Below are 11,822 nucleotides of genomic sequence, written 5' to 3' on the forward strand. Positions count from 1 at the left end.
GTCAATGTTGGCACTTCATATCAAATTCGTAAATGTTTGAGAATGAATAATATAGGCTTAGTAAGGTTCATTTTAAAAGTACGTCATTTTTAATGAAAAAGTTAGACTTTTAGTCGAGGAAATGAAGCTGAAAAAATGGCAAAACCTCGCAATTTTTTCGCCAAGCATCGATTTGTACAAAAATTTGGGATTAGGCTCATTACACCCTCTAGTTCATTTTCTATATTAAGCCGTTGTACGCTTTTGGTTTTTTAAGGGTGCAAACTACCCCTAATTGTAAAAAATTATAAAATAACATTTTAAACTTTACTATTGTCAACATTTGGTTCCTATTAGTTACATAATGATTGTTTTATGCTTTAAGATACACTATCATAATATTTCAACCCTTAAAACCACCCTTGTAGGAGCTATATATAAAAAATGTACTTATCCTAAAAGAATAATTTTGGCTTGCATCGATTTACATAAAAATTTGGGATTAGGATCATCTCACCCTGTACTTCATATTCTATATCATGCTTAAGGGCGTTGATTATTTTTAGGGGTGTAAACTACCCCTTATTGTCAAAAATTATATAAAAACATTGTAAACTTTAATATGGGTAAAATTTGGTTTTGATTGGTTAAAATAATAATTGTTTTATACTTTAGGATATAATATCATAATATTTCAACCCTTCAAAACCACCCTTAATAACATTACAGTTTTTATAAGTAGATATTTTAATAGATCTATACAGAAAAAAAAGTAGAATTAAAGAATTACGAAAACATTTATTTACACAAAAATACGAATTTACAAATATGTACAAATACAAATACAAATAGTTTTGTAGTCATCTTCCAGTATACGAACCAGTTCTGTGGTATTATACATACATTGAAAGTTATCCTTAAGCGGATTATCCGAATTTTTCGAAAAAAAATTTGTTTTATAAACATAGCTCCTTCATTTTTGGCGATAAATTTTTTTTTAAACTGCTTTGTAGGAGTTTTAAAGAATTATAAGACTGTGTAAACTAAATTCCGTAAGATCCCTTAGTTTTTAATTAGGGTGGGTTTAAAGGGCTCGAATAAGGGGGGTGTTTGCTCGTAAATAGAGGTTTTATACAGCTATATCTCGCTAACTGTTTACTGTAATGAAAATCTTCGCACAAGAGTATTTGAGTTATTAAATAAGCTAAAATTTAGTAATCTATCATTTTTTTCGTATCTCCAGTATTTTCGGATATATTTTGAAGTAAAAGCTGAAAAAGGGGAAATTCCAAAAAAATTTATTTTTCTTTAAACTCCAATTTTTCTAAAATTAGGCCTTTTAAATAGGTAAAACTTCTTGGGTGTATTGATAATATAAATATAAAATAAATTACAGAAAGGTGAAGACCAATTTTTAATTAGGAGGGTAGTTAGGGGGTTGTTTTTACTGATTTTTTCATAGAGAATAGCAGGTACCGACCTTTTTTTGATCATAAGTCGCTTGATTTTCAGGCTAGAAACTTTTTATTATTATTATTGAGAGGCCTAGCTATATGCTTAAAAAATATTATTTAAGTTTTCTTCGAGAAATGGAAGGTTTTTCCGTTATTTTACTTTGAATGTTTCAAATTATGCATTTGACGAAAAACGCTAACTTTTAACATGCCGTATCTCGATTTTTATTGGTCTTAAAGATATTAGAGAAAAAGAATTTGGTTTGTGTTACCAAAAGATACAATTTTGATATCTACAATTTTTTGATTAAATGCATATTTTTCGAGGTATTCTCAAAAAACCCTCTAAAAAAGTCCATTTTTTCATCGAAAAACTGTTACTTTCAAGCGCGAATAACTCGAAAAATATTAGTTTTACGAAGAAAATGTAAAAAACATTTTTTTCTTAAAATTACTTTTTACATCGATTTACATTGTTAAAATGTAATAAAAAATTCGCGCCCCCGAGATGGGGTGGCAACCACCCCCAAGGTTTTAGCGTACAGCAGCATGATATAGAAAATTATCCTTGGGCTATTCCCTACCTTCTGTGAAAATTTCAAGTAAATCCATGCTGGACGAAAAAATTTCGAGCCAAAATGCTTCATTTCCTCGACTATAATTAGGTACTTCCTATTTAAATTTCTAGTTAAATTTTGGCGACCGTGACATTAGTCAAGACCAAGACGTTTGGACGTAAGACAAAAATACCAAAATACCGCATAACTTTGAATTAATTAAATACGTGTTTTCGATACAAAATGAAACTCTTTTTGTTAACATGTTTCATTGTTATAAAATGAGATATATGAGATATTTTGTTGAGTAGGAGACACGCGGTTTCTTTGGTTATTTATATCAAGAATAACATAGTTCAATGTTAAGGTTCGAAGTTCAAAATTACAGTAGAAGCTGTGAAAACTATGGTCTGTTTTTAAACAAGGAGGGGGTACCTAATTCAAATTTACCGTGCTGTAATACTTGTTTGTAATTGCTCCAACCTTAGGCAAGTTTACTTCACTGTTATGAAATTTTGACACTATTGACATTTATGAAATTTTGACACTATTGGCATTTCATAGGTTAGTTAAGTTATATCGCCGATTTTTTTGTGTTTTCTGCGTTATTCCTTTAATATTTAGTTTTTGAAGTTATACTTCTTTAGGCGCGATTGAGAGTAAAATGTTTCATAAATCTGCGCGCATGCGCACACAGACAGTATGACGTTTAGTTGCTAATCTTTCAAATTATGTATCAGCGCAAATAAGCCATTAAAATAATATATTAGTGTTTTTTAGTAAATGTATTATTTATTATAATATTGTGTCTTTGGATTTGTCTTCCTTGGGCGTAAAATAATAAAACATCTATTTTTATATTTCACTTGTCACCGTGATGTGTAATTATGTATATCTGAAACGTCAGTAACATGTGCCTTGATGGCCTGGTTGGTAGAGCATTGGACCAGAGATCGAAAAATCGCGAGATTGCGGGTTCAAATCCCGGACGATTCATACTTTTTTTTTAATATTTGGCATTGTTAAGTTTTGGTTAATTTTTGGTAATTATTGTTAATTTTTTGTATTGTAACTGTTAAGTATATTTATTTCGTTTAAATTATATAATAGAAGTATAACTTCTTACGTGCGTACAAAGTACACACACATTCTTTTTTTAGTCTGCTTTTATATAAAAAGCAGTTGTTTTTAGAACTCTTTATTGGTGACGTTTAGTAAACCTAATATAAATTATTTATGGATTACTGTCGCCGACCATTACTATCAATCAAAAAAGAAGATGTAGGTATCTGGTGATTTTTCTAATGATTTTCTTGGGTGTGAATCTGTTCTTTTACTTTGCTCCTCCTGGTTTAAAAACAAAGGATACCTAGTAATAACTTATAGACCGGGCAGTATCGTCGCCCCCGCTAGCGAAATTATTCCGATTCGATTTTTTTGGACAAACTTACTCAAAGAGAGGTCCTTATAACATATCCACAGGGTGCCGGGCGGTGCCGTGGTCGAAAAATTGTTTAAACAATTTTTTTTAAACAAATTCACAAAAATAATTTTTTTATTTCGAAAAATATTTTTTTAGATAATTTGGGTTATTCTGAACAAAAAAGATCTCTTGTTCGTCTGTAAAATTGATTGTTGTCAAGTTATATGCGATTAAAAATTTGAAAAATGCAAAAATGGCCCTTTTCAAGGATTAATAACTCGATTAAAAATTATTATTATGAAATTCAAAAAGTGGCCAAATCAAGTTTCAAACCCCTTCTTCAAGGTCCTGAAGAGATTTTTGTCATTATTTTATGACAAAGCTGCCATTTTTAATTATTAACAATTAGCGCTATAGTTCAACTGTATCGTCGCCCCGGTTAGCGAAACTATTTCGATTCGATTTTTTTGCACAAACTTACTCAAAAAGAGGTCCTTATAATACATCCACAGAGTGCCGGGCGGTGCCGTGGTCGAAAATATTGTTTAAACAATTTTCTTTAAACAAATTCACAAAAATAATTTTTTCATTGCGAACGATTTTTTTTAGATAATTTGGGTTATTCTGAACAAAAAAGGTCTGTTGTGATTTTTCTCTAAAATTGATGTTTGTCGAGTTATATGGCCATTTTCGCATTTTTCAAATTTTAAATCGCGTATAACTCGACAACAATCAATTTTAGAAAAAAAATCACAACAGACCTTTTTTGCCCAGAATGTCCCAAATTATCTAAAAAAAATTTGTTCGAAGTGAAAAAATTATTTTTGTGAAGTTGTTTAAAAAAATTGTTTAATAGCTATTTGTATAACAAGGGAGGAAAGTGCTACTTTTCCTCCCGATAATGAAGTTTACTAGCGGAGGGCAGTAATCATTCAAGGGAGGAAAAGCACTTTACTCCCATGTTATACATATGGTTTTTCCACCTTCCTCAAATAACAAGTCATTTTTTCATTTTTACTTAATTTATTTATGTAACTAACCAACAAAATTTATTAGAACTAAAACTAACAAGTACGTACAATATAACTGTCAACTGTCAAATATAAGTCAAATTATTAATGTAAACATTGTTAAATCAAAATAACAATTTACTGTTTTTTACCATCCTGCAAAATACAGGGTGTTTTATAAATAAACGTTAAAGTGTATATATACTTACGTAATAAAAAATAGATATTGTACAGGGCGTCAATAAGTTTTTTTGTGCAAACTTACTCAAAATGAGGTTCTTATAACATATCCACAGGGTGCCGGGCGGCGCCGTGGTCGAAAAATTGTTTAAACAATTTTTTTTAAACAAATTCACAAAAATAGTTTTTTCATTTCGAACAATTTTTTTAGATAATTTGGGACATTCTGAGCAAAAAACGTTTCTTGTCATTTTTATCTAAAATTGATTGTTGTCGAGTTATATGCGATTAAAAATTTGAAAAATGCGAAAATGGCGATTTTTAAGGCTTGATAACTCGATTAAAAATTATTATTATGAAACTCAAAAAGTGACCAAATCAAGTTTAAAACCCCTTCTTTAAGGTCCTAAAGAGATTTTTGTAATTATTTTATTACAAAGCTGTTACTTTTAATTATTAAAAATTAGCGCTATAGTCCAGGAGGTATCGTCGCCCCCGTTAGTGAAATTAATCCGATTCGATTTTTTTGCGCAAACTTACTCAAAAAGAGGTCCTTGTAACATATCCACAGGGTGCCGGACGGTGCCGTGGTCGAAAAATTGTTTTCCACCTACCTCTACCGAAAGTATACTCTTCCGGACCTGATTGTAGGCAGCATTGTACTTTTCCTCCCTAGGGAGGAAAAGTGAAAGTGTCGTCATGGTATTTCATTCATGAAATATAACTTATTGACGCCCTGTACAATATCTATTTTTTATTACGTAAGTATATATACACTTTAACGTTTATTTATAAAACACCCTGTATTTTGCAGGATGGTAAAAAACAGTAAATTGTTATTTTGATTTAACAATGTTTACATTAATAATTTGACTTATATTTGACAGTTGACAGTTATATTGTACGTACTTGTTAGTTTTAGTTCTAATAAATTTTGTTGGTTAGTTACATAAATAAATTAAGTAAAAATGAAAAAATTACTTGTTATTTGAGGAAGGTGGAAAAACCATATGTATAACATGGGAGTAAAGTGCTTTTTCCTCCCTTGAATGATTACTGCCCTCCGCTAGTAAACTTCATTATCGGGAGGAAAAGTAGCACTTTCCTCCCTTGTTATACAAATAGCTATTAAACAATTTTTTTAAACAACTTCACAAAAATAATTTTTTCACTTCGAACAAATTTTTTTTAGATAATTTGGGACATTCTGGGCAAAAAAGGTCTGTTGTGATTTTTTTTCTAAAATTGATTGTTGTCGAGTTATACGCGATTTAAAATTTGAAAAATGCGAAAATGGCCATATAACTCGACAAACATCAATTTTAGAGAAAAATCACAGCAGACCTTTTTTGTTCAGAATAACCCAAATTATCTAAAAAAAATCGTTCGCAATGAAAAAATTATTTTTGTGAATTTGTTTAAAGAAAATTGTTTAAACAATATTTTCGACCACGGCACCGCCCGGCACTCTGTTGATGTATTATAAGGACCTCTTTTTGAGTAAGTTTGTGCAAAAAAATCGAATCGAAATAGTTTCGCTAACCGGGGCGACGATACAGTTGAACTATAGCGCTAATTGTTAATAATTAAAAATGGCAGCTTTGTCATAAAATAATGACAAAAATCTCTTCAGGACCTTGAAGAAGGGGTTTGAAACTTGATTTGGCCACTTTTTGAATTTCATAATAATAATTTTTAATCGAGTTATTAAGCATTGAAAAGGGCCATTTTTGCATTTTTCAAATTTTTAATCGCATAACTCGACAACAATCAATTTTACAGACGAACAAGAGATCTTTTTTGTTCAGAATAACCCAAATTATCTAAAAAAATATTTTTCGAAATAAAAAAATTATTTTTGTGAATTTGTTTAAAAAAAATTGTTTAAACAATTTTTCGACCACGGCACCGCCCGGCACCCTGTGGATATGTTATAAGGACCTCTCTTTGAGTAGGTTTGTCCAAAAAAATCGAATCGGAATAATTTCGCTAGCGGGGGCGACGATACTGTCCGGTCCTTGACAAATTCAATACAAAAAAAACTGGCACTCGGGACAAAAGTGAGAATAAATTGTCACATTATGAATTAAACTTTATGAAAAAAAGAATGTGTGTGTACTTTGTACGCACGTAAGAAGTTATACTTCTATTATAATATAATTTCAACGAAATAAATATACCTACTTAACAGTTACAATACAAAAAATTAACAATAATTACCAAAAATGAACCAAAACTTAACAATGCCAAATATTAAAAAAAAGAAAAAAATATAAATCGTCTGGGATTTGAACCCACAATCTCGCGATTTTTTTATCTCTGGTCCAATGCTCTACCAACAAGGCCATCAAGCCGCATGCTAGTTACCTTTCAGATATACATAATTATACATCACGGTGACAAGTGAAATATAAAAATAGATGTTTTATTATTTTACGCCCAAGGAAGACAAAAAAATCTTTTAAACCACCTTTTTCAAATTGCGCAAGTTGTATTATTAATATTAATGTTAATAAATCAATAAATGAAATATAAATATTTTGACGTTTCACAATTTGACAATTCACTTTTAACTGCAGTGCCTTAAAAATTTTAAAGCACTAGTGCCTTAAAGTAGCATTTTTAACGCTCCTATGGAGTCCTAAAAATTGCATTTTTAACACGTTTGTAGAAAAATATATTTAAAAACACTAATATATTCTTTCCACACCTTTTCTGGACTGATACATACATAAATTAAAACATTTTGAAGTATAACTTCAAAAATATAATATGAAAACTATTTACAAAAGCAATATAACTATTAACTAACCTTTGTTGTTTCTCTTCCCACAAATATTAAAACGCAATAACCATACATAACCAAACCGTCAACCGTCCAAACCACAGCTGAGCTACAGCTGCCATATTGGATAATTTTTGACATGTCATTTGAACGTCCAATCAGAACAAAGTTATAATGCGCATGCGCCGGGATCGTAGGTTTTAACATATAAAAATTCACCTTCATATCGCGCGTAAAGAAGTATAACTTCAAAAATAACAAACTTTCATAAACCATGTGCTCCGTAAGTACAACGTGTTATGGTATGTTTAACAGTAAATGGTTGAGTTCAATTAGTTACCACTATAAACATCCTGGATTAACCGATAATAGTATAAAAGCCCGGTTTCAGGTAAAATTTATTTCAGGCTTTATTATGGGAGTACCGTCTAGTCAGTGTTAATTGCAAAAGACCAACTCTGTCTACCTCGGTGGCTTATCGCTCCGGGTGGGTCTTAACAATGGGCCAGGTCAGATAAATTTAATAATATTTACGACCGCACTAATTGAATTCAACCATTTACTGCTGAACAAACCATACTATTGATTGAGAGTATGCTCATGAAAGTATGATTGAAAGTGTACCTCACTCGGGTACACACTTTGTCCCTCCTCCAACCGTTGTATAACTTCGGTCTGACTTATTGGGACCGTGCAAGTTCGGAAAAGTGATACCTGGTTTCTTCGCTCTGCATTTTTATTCGCACTTTTAATTATATTGGCCAATCGTATGGTCCTGGTTGCTGGATAATTGTCAAGGCCATAGTCCAAAAAAATAAGAAGAAAAAATAAGATTCAGGTTATGTTATTAAAACGTAAACAATTGTATGTAGTAAATAAAATTAGTTATTAAAATGCAGTAATGCAAGCAAAATACAATTAATTACATTTACCTTTATATAATAATTGCATGTCATATCAATATTGTAGAGCAATATATAATTTTTCTTCTTCATTGACGTCAATTTGAAAATTTCAATTGACAATGAAATATTTAAGAAAGTTACAATATTTCTCCGCTATTGGCTCCGTGCGTCTCCCCTCTACTTACAGTCACGTGAAACGCTGTCAGATTTTGTAAGGACGTTTTAACATTGAGTCTTATGGGATTATTTTGTTAAACTTGAATATTTTATTTTGTAGTGATAATCACCGAATACAATTGTTAGAACTCATTAGTTATTAATTTATACTGTAATTTATAGTGCAACAAAATATTTTCTTTTTCGTTAATAAATATTTATTGACATAAACTGCGATAGTGAGGTTATGTATACAAAATCATACTGATAATCAATATTGGAAAGTGAAGAATTTATATCAGATTAAGTGCGTTTTTATTTTCTGTTTATATTAATACATAATATCATCATAGCGTGACACGGCATTTTTTTAAATGTCTCATTTAAACATACACAAAGCGTCCTTATAAAATTTCAAAAAACCGCCACCATGAGCAGATCGGTCGATTTTACTGTGACACTTTGTTAACGCTCGGAGCGAATTCTCGCACGATCGTTTCTCGTATCGCCTCCAAGTACTTGCACACCGCGAATACGCAATTCAACCTATAGTATATAAATTACTAATATCTCGCCGTGGCGATGACGGTCGCGAGTTCTATGCTTTTTCCCAATCCAAAAAAGTCTATACCTAGGGGAAAGGCGGGAAAATGGGGTACTTAAGGTTTAAATCGGGATTTAAAAAAATCTGTAACTTTTAAGGTCTTAAAATAAGACAAATATCATTGTTATAGTAATAACTATCTATTAATATAATTTAAATTTAAAAAAAGTCAAGTTTTTTTTATTATATGAAAAAACAGAAACTAATGTAAATTGCCCCATTATGCCCGTCGTATAGGGTAAAATGGGGTACCAAATTGAAACCAAGAAAAGCCTATTGACAAAATTCGCATACAAGTGCTACTCCATCATCCTCATCTTCTACACCTGCAGATGAATTTTTAGCCCATTTAAGGCAACTGGATCAGCTTATCCATCCTTCTGTGGAACTTGAATAAAAGTTTCCGCAGAACCAGTCAGTGTTACTATCTTCGCCTTCTGAATCTGACTCTACTTTTTTAGTTTTATTCAATTGCGATTTCTTACTCGTCTGTGATTTGGTTTGATCATCGGCTATCTTACTTGGTATGGTAAAAGGATAAAGGCTAGCAATAGGTATGGTAAAAAGGGTACCCCATTTTACCCTACTTATTGGTACCCCCATTTTGCCCAAAGAGCAGATTTTGAGATTATGACCTGCTTAAATTATTACAAGTTTTTATTTTTTAACATAATGACAAACGAATACTCTAGAACACATTCACTGTTAGTGTGTTAGTTGGAAGTAAATGATATTAAATAATAAATTGTTTTAGTAATACTAACAATGGATTATTTTTCGGCCGATATTATAACTTGGTTAACTAAAAACGCACATGTACTCTTCACAACAATCGACTAACAAATTATATCTGCTTTATGACAGAAGGCGTAAACAGGCGTCTATAGATAATATAATTTCATTAACGTCGTAAAGATGGAGCGAGTGATATTGAAAAAAAAGGGGTACCCCGTTTTAGGCAGCTACCCCGTTTTGCCCGCCTTTCCCCTATATTATAATATACCTACTTGATTTTTCCTTTATCTGTACTGAAAAGTAGGCAACACAACGTTCATCCTTCAAATGTAAAATCATTTATGTAAAAATGTAAATCTTTATGAAGAACTCCTTCGCTATAACGGTTTAATAAGAAAAATGCATAAGTCCAAAATATTCAATTTTAAAGGTTCCATTTCAAATCACTCAATTTTGGAGCAAAAAAAATTTTGGACCTCCGATTTATCTGGAAATTGGTATATAGCTTCTGCGGGACGTAAAAATAAGATATTTAAGGTCAAAAAATCTTCTTCTTTTTTTCTCAAAATGTTATTTTATGCGATTTTACAATGATTTTGTGTTTATTTATACAAATTTGCATTTTCTATCGTAAAGTATCAATGGAAAACATAATATTTTAATAGAAGGGACTCAAAAATGTCATTATATGGCATTATAACAAGTTACTTTGATTCAAAACATGCTTTTGCATGATCAAATTTTATAGTGTAGAAAACGTTAAAATACCGATTTTTACATTTTTCTCCATCCCCAAAATACATCATAATCGATTTGGTTGAAAATTTGCCCACAGATAGACAAAACATAGGACTTTAATTTGAATTATATTACAATACCAAAAAAGTTACATGCAATACCTATTATAGTCAAAAATATAGGCGTCTACTGTAAGTACAATTAACTCGAAAATATCGACCTCACGACAAAAATTGTTAAAAAGAAATTGTAATAATTGTAAATACGATTTATTTGGAACAATTTCAGTTCCTTCCATTTTTGTCGAAAAGTTAAAAATGGCGGAGATATTGAGCAAAACAGGTTCTCCTTTAAAATCAAGATGGCGGCTAACGTAACGGAGGAATTCATTCGTGATTTTAAATTTAGGCTACTATTGACTCCTATAAAGATCAGAAAAATAAAATTTTGGGCAGCTCGGCATTCAAGATCAAATGCTATCCCGACGGGACTAATATATACTTTTGAGTCTGATGTTAGGTACTGCATGTAACTTTTTTGGTATTGTAATATAATTCAAATCCTTCTAACCACTTAAAGTCCTATCTTTTGGCTATCTGTGGGCAAATTTTCAGCCAAATCGATGATGATGTATTTTGGGAATGGAGGAAAATGTAAAAACCGGTATTTTAACGTTTTTTACACTATAAAATTTGATCAAAAACTTGTTTTGATTCAAAATAGCTTGTTATAATGCCATATAATGACATTTTTGAGTCCTTTCTATTAGAATATTATGTTTTTCATTAATACTTTACGACAGAAAATGCAAATTTGTTTAAATAAACACCAAATCACTGTAAAATCGCATAAAATAACATTTTGAGAACAAAAGAAGATTTTTTGACCTTAAATATCTTATTTTTACGTCCCGCAGAAGCTATATACCAATTTTCAGACAAATCGGAGATCCAAAATTTTTTGTCTGAGTGATTTGACATGGAATGTACCTTAGACTTTTGATGGCATCTGTTTTGATTACCCAACACCAACAGCTATGCCTATGTACGCCAGTACGCCTCTGTTTTCTTCTATACCTTATAATTTACTATAATTTATCTTAGATTTTAGTAAAATTATGAAAATGAAATCTGCATAAGTCCGTTAATTTTGACAACCATATGAAATCTGCGCAAGTCCCACAAGCTCGCTCTTGTTAGTGGCCAAAGCAACCTATCGGTGCTTTTCTTATGTTTATACAATAAAAACATAAAAATGTACACGTTAAAATGACACAATAACATATTGTTTGATAAT

This window comes from Diabrotica virgifera, chromosome 8 (genome assembly GCF_917563875.1).
Source record: "Diabrotica virgifera virgifera chromosome 8, PGI_DIABVI_V3a".
Classification (NCBI taxonomy): Eukaryota; Metazoa; Arthropoda; class Insecta; order Coleoptera; family Chrysomelidae; genus Diabrotica; species Diabrotica virgifera.